This window comes from Uranotaenia lowii, chromosome 2, assembly GCF_029784155.1.
Source record: "Uranotaenia lowii strain MFRU-FL chromosome 2, ASM2978415v1, whole genome shotgun sequence".
Lineage (NCBI taxonomy): Eukaryota > Metazoa > Arthropoda > Insecta > Diptera > Culicidae > Uranotaenia > Uranotaenia lowii.
The window spans coordinates 75635344-75646457 of NC_073692.1; the positions used below are offsets into that span (position 1 = coordinate 75635344).

Below are 11114 nucleotides of genomic sequence, written 5' to 3' on the forward strand. Positions count from 1 at the left end.
CATGCTTGTTTCTTACAGAATGTGATCACTTAACACTTGAGCAGAACAATTACTGACGGCCTGGTTAAACTCTGAAGAAAAATGTTCGTGTTTCGAAATCCACCCGTGTTGTGCAACCCAGCAGGCCCACAAAAACTTGATCAGCAAGCTCCGTAAGAGTGTTCTGCTACTGAAAATATCCTGCTCGAGTCTTGCCTTCGATAGCTAATCAACGAATTGATGATTATTATTCCTCGTTTTAAATTTTTACCACCACAAAAGTTTACTTCGCCAGTACATATTTCGAACACTTATTTTTGTATACATCCGATCGAAATTGAAATGTCAATTCTCGTTAGTTTTGTATAATGCAATTTGGTCTTGTTCAAGTGCTGCATTCATCGGTGGTTTTTTACTTGCTGTATAGCGAATTTCGAAACCTATATAAAGTTGAATGATAAAACTAACCTTGGACTTGACAGGTGATTTATAAAAACAGTTGTATAGAGGTCGTGTAACTATCCTGAAGATAGATTATATAATGGTTTTCCCGAAATACGCTTTACAGCTTTTAGATCTTTCTCAACCCCTTTAAAAAACATCTTATTTATTTTATAAAACCATTGAGATTTCAAAATGTTACTTGAGAGTATCAATGATTCTAGCATAGAGTCCAACGATCGGTAAAGTATGTTTTCAAATTTGAATATATAATCAATTTTGAAATTTTCAGTTTAAAAAATGGTTTGTCGGCCTGGTCTGCATGCCTAGGTATATAGATAATAAAAAAAGCATACCGATCAAAATCAATTAAGAACATGAATATAAAATTAAAGATTACAATATAAAAAAAGGTTCCCAACCATGTGTTTCAAATAATTCAACATTTGCTCTGGGTAACTTATGAAGTGAAAACAGCGAAAAATAAGTAGCAATGATTCTAACATAGAGTCCAATGATCGGTAAAACATATTTTCAAATTTTTATATATGATCATTTTTGAAATTTTTAGTTTAGTAAATGGTTAGTCAGTTTAGTAAAAATAAGAACATGAATATAAAATTAAAGATTACAATATAAAAAAAAGGTCCCAACCATGTGTTTCAAATACTTCAACTTTTGCTCTGGATAACCTATCGAGTCAAGACAGCAAGAAAATAATATCTTTGATTCTAACATAGAGTCCAATGATCGGTAAAATATATTTTCAAATTTGTATATATGAGCCCTCCAGGATCATAGGGGTGCAAGTGCCAAAATCATCAATTTTGAGTTAAGTATAACCAACGGTTTTTTTATGTTTCAATGTACATCTGGTGCAAAACTTAAATTTTTTATAATTTTTTTTGAACACTTTTTTGATTGAATAAAAATTGCTCGAATTCGAAAAATATATGAAAAATTGAGCACCTGTACAACTTTGAAGCGCGTTTTCTCGAATCTATCATTTAGACACTTGTACCCCTCTGATCCCAAGCGCCTTTTATAATAATATTTGAAATTTTCAATTTGGTAAATGATATGTCGGACTGGTCTCAACGCATAATTATATCGATCATAAAAAAACCATACCGATCAAAATCAATCAAGAAGACGAATATAAAATTAAAAATTACAATATAAAAAAATATCTCAATGTCAACTTTTTTAACCTTATTATATTTTTTTCATGAGAACTACCATTATGATTGCAGTTTTTCCGATAATTCATTCAAAAGCAAAAATATTAAATAATTAATTAAGTAACCATTAAAATGGTAAATGAAAATGAGCGTGTGAAGAAATTGATATGGTGTGCTTCGTTCTCCCACACGCGCCCCTTCGTCGTTTTGTCCTTCACAGAGCAACCTGAATATAATGTTGGGAGAATCTCGAAGTAACAATCACTTTCGTACCATGCAGTGTGGGCATGACGTACTCATCAACGACTTCACTGATTTCGGGGTCGTACCCCTTGGTGAAAACCATTTTTAACTTTATGTTTTGGAACTTCGGTTCCGAAATTTTTGATATGGTTCGGTTTCGAACTGAACCATTACAATGAAAAAATTAAACCTTTGGCCGGGAAAATTTAAACTGCGGTCTTCCTCCCACACGGTTTCTGTCACGATGACATCAAACCTGAGTGGGAGTGAAGCCTGTCTGTTCTCCCTTCCACACATAGACAGATCCATACTTTGAGATAGCATGCGAGTATCTATGACGTCACGTATAATTTGACGTCATAGACACGATAATCTTGATTTTAGTGATTGCTGGTTGTGGCTAGCAAGCCAAATTGACACGTTTTTTGGAGTGATGATTTGATGATAATTACTATGAAAATTTATTTTTCAAACTATTTTGTTTTTTTTTCTTTCTTTTATAGGACGAAGAAGAAAAAAAATCAAATTTTTTAAGCTAAAAATCATTTTTATTGTACTGCCCAGTTTCGCAAAAACGTGCAAAAAAGTTTATAAAAAATCACACCAATACACACAAATACACAGACATCGTCTGAACTCGACGAGCTGATTCGATAGGTACCTATAAAGGTATATCTAAGACCCATAATTAATGATCTCCAAAATCGACCGATAACTATACCTTTCTGAAAGAAAGGCAAAAAAGGTTCCCAACCATGTGTTTCAAATAATTCAACATTTGCTCTGGATAACCTATCGAGTCAAGACAGCAAGAATAGAGTATCTATGATTCTAACATAGAGTACAATGATCGGTTAAATATATTTTCAAATTTGTATCTATGTTCATTTTTACAATTTTCAGTTTAGTAAATGGTTAGTCGGCCTGGTCTACACGCATAGGTGTATCGATCAAAATCGATTTAAAAGGCGAATATAACATAACAAATACAATTTCAAAAAATACAATATCAAAAAAAGGTCCCCAACAATGTGTTTCAAATATTTCTACGTTTGCTCTGTATAACCTGTGACATAAGTGACAAAATGACAACATTGAAAATATTGATATTTCAAAGTTGTCAAAATGTTTAATTTCTATAGTTAATTCGATCGATTATTGTAACCTACGTTGAAGCATCGTATTTTAGTCTAGCAGTTGTAATTTTACTCAATTATTTTTTCAAATTATTCGCTTCCTTTACTTGAAAGGTTGAATTATTTGAAACACATGGTTAGGCATCTTTTTTAAAAATTATACTCTTCATTTTTAGAGCTCTTATATTTTATAGATATATGATCATAATGTCATAGAAATGGGATCATACAAGATATTCCAGTATTCAATCATTCAACAATTTTCAATAAGTTTACAATTATGTTATTATTTATGTGAATTATTTATTATGTTAATTATTTCAAAATACTTTTATCCTATAAAAAATTTTGAATCTTAATTTCGGTCTCTAGAAAATCAGGACAAATCCTGATAAATCAGGTTACCTGGCACCTCTGAGTACAAGAGAAACAACATCAACAACTGAACAATTGTAATGCACGTCAGAGGTGCCAGGTGTCCTGACTTTTCAGGACTTGTCCTGACTTTCGAGAGGTTGTCAAAATCTATTTTGGCTTTGGAAAAACAATTATAAGGCCATATACTCTGGGGAAATGCCATTACCAGAACAATTTGTTTTCTCTAACTCAATTTTGCTCTTCTTATAGCCAAAAGGCTTTCTCCAGATCTACCAAAACTCGAAAATAACGGTTGTTGCAAATCACAGTGTAAACAAAAAAACAAAAATAATTCGTGATTCAAATTTGATTCCTGTTGTTCTTAAATACTCTGCAGTGAGAACAGCTACCGAAAGCTAATTTCCTCGTAACTTTTAGAAAAAAAAGTTTGATATTTTCTGTCCACCGCCGGATCCGTTGTTCAAACATTCCAAGAGTAATTAGCATTCCGGCAAACTGCTTCAGAAAGTTCGAGCACGAAGTTGTCTTCCTCCTGAAAAATCGGAACCATAAAATCTTCAGAAATGGTTATCAACTTTTCGGAATTAACAGGTAAATAACTCCAAAATTATTGTATTTATCACACAGAAATTAAAAAGCAATATGTATGTTTTAGATGTTTCGGAATACGGCTTGTTCGCTGAAAGTGATCGGAATAAAACCGGCGAGTATAGCTGTGTGCTGCTGAATTCTTCTCTATTCATTAGGAACAAATACCGCCACCGGATCATCTCAGAATCATGGAAGTGTTTATGCATAAAATCTTTGAAATGGACAGCGGAAGATGGATTACGATACTGCTAATTAATGGATACCTACATTCGAGTTGGATGAAAAAAGTACTACTTCCGGGAACAGAAACAGCTACGATTTTTTACATGTTCCGAATTGAAAGGGCAGCTTAACTCCATTTTAAATTAATAATTCAATAGTGAAAGTGAATTCAACATTGTGATAAAATTTTATTTGATAATTAAGAATACAGAATTTAAAAACATTTATTTTTTATCTTTGCTACTTAAAGATCTGTTTGATAGGTATCTTACGAACACATTCGAAGCTTCTTTGGGGGGTCCAATTCCGATAGCAAATAAAAGTTTACAGTCGATTCTTGCATGCTTGTTTCTTACAGAATGTGATCACTTAACACTTGAGCAGAACAATTACTGACGGCCTGGTTAAACTCTGAAGAAAAATGTTCGTGTTTCGAAATCCACCCGTGTTGTGCAACCCAGCAGGCCCACAAAAACTTGATCAGCAAGCTCCGTAAGAGTGTTCTGCTACTGAAAATATCCTGCTCGAGTCTTGCCTTCGATAGCTAATCAACGAATTGATGATTATTATTCCTCGTTTTAAATTTTTACCACCACAAAAGTTTACTTCGCCAGTACATATTTCGAACACTTATTTTTGTATACATCCGATCGAAATTGAAATGTCAATTCTCGTTAGTTTTGTATAATGCAATTTGGTCTTGTTCAAGTGCTGCATTCATCGGTGGTTTTTTACTTGCTGTATAGCGAATTTCGAAACCTATATAAAGTTGAATGATAAAACTAACCTTGGACTTGACAGGTGATTTATAAAAACAGTTGTATAGAGGTCGTGTAACTATCCTGAAGATAGATTATATAATGGTTTTCCCGAAATACGCTTTACAGCTTTTAGATCTTTCTCAACCCCTTTAAAAAACATCTTATTTATTTTATAAAACCATTGAGATTTCAAAATGTTACTTGAGAGTATCAATGATTCTAGCATAGAGTCCAACGATCGGTAAAGTATGTTTTCAAATTTGAATATATAATCAATTTTGAAATTTTCAGTTTAAAAAATGGTTTGTCGGCCTGGTCTGCATGCCTAGGTATATAGATAATAAAAAAAGCATACCGATCAAAATCAATTAAGAACATGAATATAAAATTAAAGATTACAATATAAAAAAAGGTTCCCAACCATGTGTTTCAAATAATTCAACATTTGCTCTGGGTAACTTATGAAGTGAAAACAGCGAAAAATAAGTAGCAATGATTCTAACATAGAGTCCAATGATCGGTAAAACATATTTTCAAATTTTTATATATGATCATTTTTGAAATTTTTAGTTTAGTAAATGGTTAGTCAGTTTAGTAAAAATAAGAACATGAATATAAAATTAAAGATTACAATATAAAAAAAAGGTCCCAACCATGTGTTTCAAATACTTCAACTTTTGCTCTGGATAACCTATCGAGTCAAGACAGCAAGAAAATAATATCTTTGATTCTAACATAGAGTCCAATGATCGGTAAAATATATTTTCAAATTTGTATATATGAGCCCTCCAGGATCATAGGGGTGCAAGTGCCAAAATCATCAATTTTGAGTTAAGTATAACCAACGGTTTTTTTATGTTTCAATGTACATCTGGTGCAAAACTTAAATTTTTTATAATTTTTTTTGAACACTTTTTTGATTGAATAAAAATTGCTCGAATTCGAAAAATATATGAAAAATTGAGCACCTGTACAACTTTGAAGCGCGTTTTCTCGAATCTATCATTTAGACACTTGTACCCCTCTGATCCCAAGCGCCTTTTATAATAATATTTGAAATTTTCAATTTGGTAAATGATATGTCGGACTGGTCTCAACGCATAATTATATCGATCATAAAAAAACCATACCGATCAAAATCAATCAAGAAGACGAATATAAAATTAAAAATTACAATATAAAAAAATATCTCAATGTCAACTTTTTTAACCTTATTATATTTTTTTCATGAGAACTACCATTATGATTGCAGTTTTTCCGATAATTCATTCAAAAGCAAAAATATTAAATAATTAATTAAGTAACCATTAAAATGGTAAATGAAAATGAGCGTGTGAAGAAATTGATATGGTGTGCTTCGTTCTCCCACACGCGCCCCTTCGTCGTTTTGTCCTTCACAGAGCAACCTGAATATAATGTTGGGAGAATCTCGAAGTAACAATCACTTTCGTACCATGCAGTGTGGGCATGACGTACTCATCAACGACTTCACTGATTTCGGGGTCGTACCCCTTGGTGAAAACCATTTTTAACTTTATGTTTTGGAACTTCGGTTCCGAAATTTTTGATATGGTTCGGTTTCGAACTGAACCATTACAATGAAAAAATTAAACCTTTGGCCGGGAAAATTTAAACTGCGGTCTTCCTCCCACACGGTTTCTGTCACGATGACATCAAACCTGAGTGGGAGTGAAGCCTGTCTGTTCTCCCTTCCACACATAGACAGATCCATACTTTGAGATAGCATGCGAGTATCTATGACGTCACGTATAATTTGACGTCATAGACACGATAATCTTGATTTTAGTGATTGCTGGTTGTGGCTAGCAAGCCAAATTAACACGTTTTTTGGAGTGATGATTTGATGATAATTACTATGAAAATTTATTTTTCAAACTATTTTGTTTTTTTTTCTTTCTTTTATAGGACGAAGAAGAAAAAAAATCAAATTTTTTAAGCTAAAAATCATTTTTATTGTACTGCCCAGTTTCGCAAAAACGTGCAAAAAAGTTTATAAAAAATCACACCAATACACACAAATACACAGACATCGTCTGAACTCGACGAGCTGATTCGATAGGTACCTATAAAGGTATATCTAAGACCCATAATTAATGATCTCCAAAATCGACCGATAACTATACCTTTCTGAAAGAAAGGCAAAAAAATTAAAGAAAATTTCATTGATTCATTGTTTATTGGTTTAATAGGTTCCTAAAGAGCATTTGTTTGGTCTTGAAAATATTCCAGTTTTTAATTCTTCGGGTAGATTATTGTACTTCGTAGGTTCGACAAAAGAAATCGTATGTAGACCTAAGTTTGCTGAAGAGCTACTTCATAATGGGTGATGAGACGGCCTGTGTTATGCATACGAATGTGAGAGAAATGCAAGGCTCATTTCATTGCATTTCTCTCATAAAGTCTGTTTTACTTAGAATCTGGTCGCATTTTTTCATTTACTCCAACGCCCCTAGTTGTCACATCGCGAATCTATTGACAATGTTTTGATCCGGATGGTTTGTTTACTTAGTGGTGAAAATTTCATAAAGATTGAAGTAGTCAGTCAAAAATTATCGACGATGGAACGCGATAGGCGAGAGAAAATTCTGCACACTCACGTAGAGAAACCGACGTGGTCAGGGGTAAAGATCGCGAAATTCCTGAAATATCCAAAATCGACTGTAAATTCGGTGCTGCAACGTTACCGGGAGACCCTTACGGTGGATCGAGCAAAACAAACCAGACGTAAAAGTGGAACATATGACCGGAAGCTGCGAGCAAAGGTAATTCGATCAATTCACAATAATCCTGGAATCTCTCTGCGTGATTAGGCGAAAAAGTTCAAGACGAACCACAGTACAGCTCGACGAATTTGTTTGCGAGAAGACTTGCGGTCGTATCATGCAAGCAAACACCCCAACAGGGCGCTGAAACAAAACCTGGTTGCCAAAACCAAGGCAAAAAAGTTGTACGAGAAAGTGTTGACCAAGTACAATGGATGCATTTTGATGGACGACGAAACTTACGTCAAAATGGATTTTGGACGAATACCCGGTAACAAATTTTACCTTGCGAAGCGTGAAGGGAATGTTGCGGTAGATTCGAGTTTGTTTTCGCAGATAAATTTGCTCGTAAGTTGATGATTTGTCAAGGGATCTGTAGTTGTGGGAAGAAGACTAAGATTTTCATCACTGGGGACACAATGAATGGAAATGTTTACAAAGAAGAAAGTCTCCAGAAGAAGGTTTTGCCATTCATTCGGTCCCACAAAGGTCCGGTGAAGTTCTGGCCGGACCTGGCAAGCTGCCACTACAGCCGGATGTCGTTAAGTGGTATAAGGAGAATAAAATCGATTTTGTTGAAAAAAGTATCAATTCACCAAACTGTCCGGATTTTCGTCCCATCGAGAAATATTGGGCAATAGTTAAGAAGGGCAAACTGAAGAAATGTGGAACAAGATGGCAAATGAGGTTACCAGCAGTAATGTGCAGAAAATGATGGGTGTTATCACAAAAAAGGTGCGAAAATTCATCCGAAAAGCTAACCAATGATTTTTATGTGTTTTTTTCCTTAAAGTGCAATAAAAACCCTACAAAATGACATTTTTACTTTTGTTGTACGTTATTTCTTTGCAGAGAAATGATCTATTTTATCCGACCAGATTCTATGTGAAACAGACGTTATTGATGAAATGAGTTGAAAATTTTACTATGAGTTGACTAAATTAGAAAATCAAAAACCATGATTTTATGATCGGGAAAACGGGAAAAATCGGGAATGTAAATAGGAAAATGTTGTGGGTACCCTGATTCAGTCTATAAAGCCTAATTTGGCTAAGACTGTGTGTATCTTTTTTTTTTAAATCAGTAATAAATTTGATTTTTTTTGGATTCAATACATTTTCCTCAACCTGTACCTCATCCCAAAAGGAATAATACCTTTACTTTCCTCTTCTTCCGCAGGCAAGTAAGCCGCCGGGCAAAGAAGCGTGCATCGCCTGAAGTGAAATACGGCAAGACAAGCAAGAATCGCCGCAGGCAGTGAATCGCAAATCTTGTGGTTTGGTTGTGGGTCCTTGGCCGTGAAAGTGTATCCGGCAAAGATCGCGTGCCAGCAGAAATCAAGCTTAAGCGATTTTCGTTGTATCCTTGCAACACGACGTGCTGGGCAATAGAAGCAAACAGGACTTCGACCACCAGAAGGAAGACTTCGGACCAGCACCATGGACAACGACAAGGAGTCGCTGGTTGAAGGGTAAGTCCTTGGGGTTTGGAACGAGAAGATGTAGGGAGGTTACACTGGGCAGTAAAACTTTTTGGTATGTTGATTGATTTTGAAAGTTGGAATTGTTCAAACATCTTTGAGGTTACAAAAAATATAAACATTTAAGTCAATATCAAAGATAGACGTTAGAATTTGATGTTGAAGTCTTTACACAAAAACTGTGTTGTCTAGCGTAAGTCTATGCGTGCCGGTAGGAGACAATCGTGAGTTTGCATTTACTTGGGTGTGTAGTATCGGTTATAAATAAGTAAATTTAATTAATTGCGTGTACTTTCCGACAGGAAGCTTGTTCCAAGAAGTGTAAGCAGAAAATGTGAAAAGTGGATCCAATTGTGTCAGAATTGTACGCCGGGAAATGGCGAGGCTCGAAGAAGGACGTCCGAGTGTGGTTGTTTACACATGTGGCAGGAATGTTTATTATTCACTGTCATGTGATTATCACTGTGTAAACTTGGTGCGGTGATTTAAAGTTGGTAACTGTGGTAATTTCACTGCTAGAGGACTTCCACCAGTACGTCTACCAGTAAAATTAAGCACCAAAAATGACCATTTGCATTTAACCACCCATTTGAAATTGACCTTAGCAAATTGCTTTACCGTCAGCGGCAGCAAATCTGCCGTCAAGTCGAAATCATTTTTCATCCCGAAAGTAAGATGAACTAATTTTCATCGTTCTGCTCTTCCTTCCTTCAGAAAGCTTGCACAATGATCCGGAAGGGTTTTTCCCGCTGCGGGTGCAGTTGACATATCCATTAAAACTGTACGACGACGGGTAAAAGTTTTCCTAACGACCATTTTTCTCGCATATTTGCTTGCCGTGAAGAATATGTAACTAACCGTGTATGTAAATTTTGTTACGCTGGCTGACATAAAACGGCAAAAAATATGAGCAAATAAGGAAACGGAAATTGCGAGCAATGCTTCCGAAAGTCGTCGCCCATCGGTTTGACTACGGTTGATTACTTTCGCCAACAAATAATGGGGCGCTGAAATACTGTTCAGCTAAGGATTGTTGATCGTTTGAATTAGGAATTGTTGTAGTTTCAAATTACTAGAAACGTTTTAAATTTTGTCCGACATTTTTCAAGTTGAAACCACAACTCAACATAAGGAAATACTATAACTTATCTGTGCTATAACGTTCTTACTACAACGTACAAATGTCATCAAATATTTGTGGAACCCATTATTGGCATTACGCTACCCTTTAGACTTGAAATACCCACAGAAAAAGGGTCTTAAATCGTGCTCTCTAAATCGTCGTAAACTTTTTAGAGAGTAAATAAGCCTACACCTTCTCAGAATTAACTTTTCAAACATCCTCCTCCGTCGGGATGGCTCGAATTCCGAAACCAAAGAACACGTTTTTGAGGAAAGTCATACGTTTAATTTTTTTTTTCTTCACTCACTTACCCCACTCTTGTGATAGTATTTTGTGAGTGGCTTTACAAAGGCGGCAAATTGACAAACCGAAAGGCAAAGATGGGCCAAAAAAACAGGCAAAACCCACCTACGCTCAACTTTTTCGAAGGACGCTAGCTGGCTGACCAAAAAAAAAAAAGAAAAGTGGAAAATTCGATACAACCGACAGTTACTGATGTCACTGGAAGTCGTTCAATTCATTTTGCTTCGTTCTTTAGTACTGAGGCCAGGGGTTACCAAAATTTTTCGGTTAGATAAATTGCAGATGAGAAATGTTTAAAGCTCTTACCTTGCGTTTTTGACTCATCAAAATAATTTTGTATGCCATGATGCCTCATTGAATGCACTTTTTCTGAATTGCACCTTACGCTATATTTGCCACAATTAAGTAAAAGCTACAAGACGAGAAACTGAGAGCAACTCGACTGGAAGGCACTCAATTTTAATTAATCTAAACCTAATCAGGCCGGCTGAAT

At 35.1% G+C, this 11114-nt stretch overlaps 1 long non-coding RNA gene across 1 annotated transcript; it reads left to right on the top strand.

The window, feature by feature from the left end:
* Positions 1 to 3466: 3466 nt before the first annotated feature.
* On the top strand, positions 3467 to 4511 carry LOC129747185 (uncharacterized). The gene is made up of 2 exons (XR_008737454.1): positions 3467 to 3949; positions 4014 to 4511. It is a non-coding gene; the product is annotated as an uncharacterized LOC129747185 (long non-coding RNA).
* Positions 4512 to 11114: the final 6603 nt, after the last annotated feature.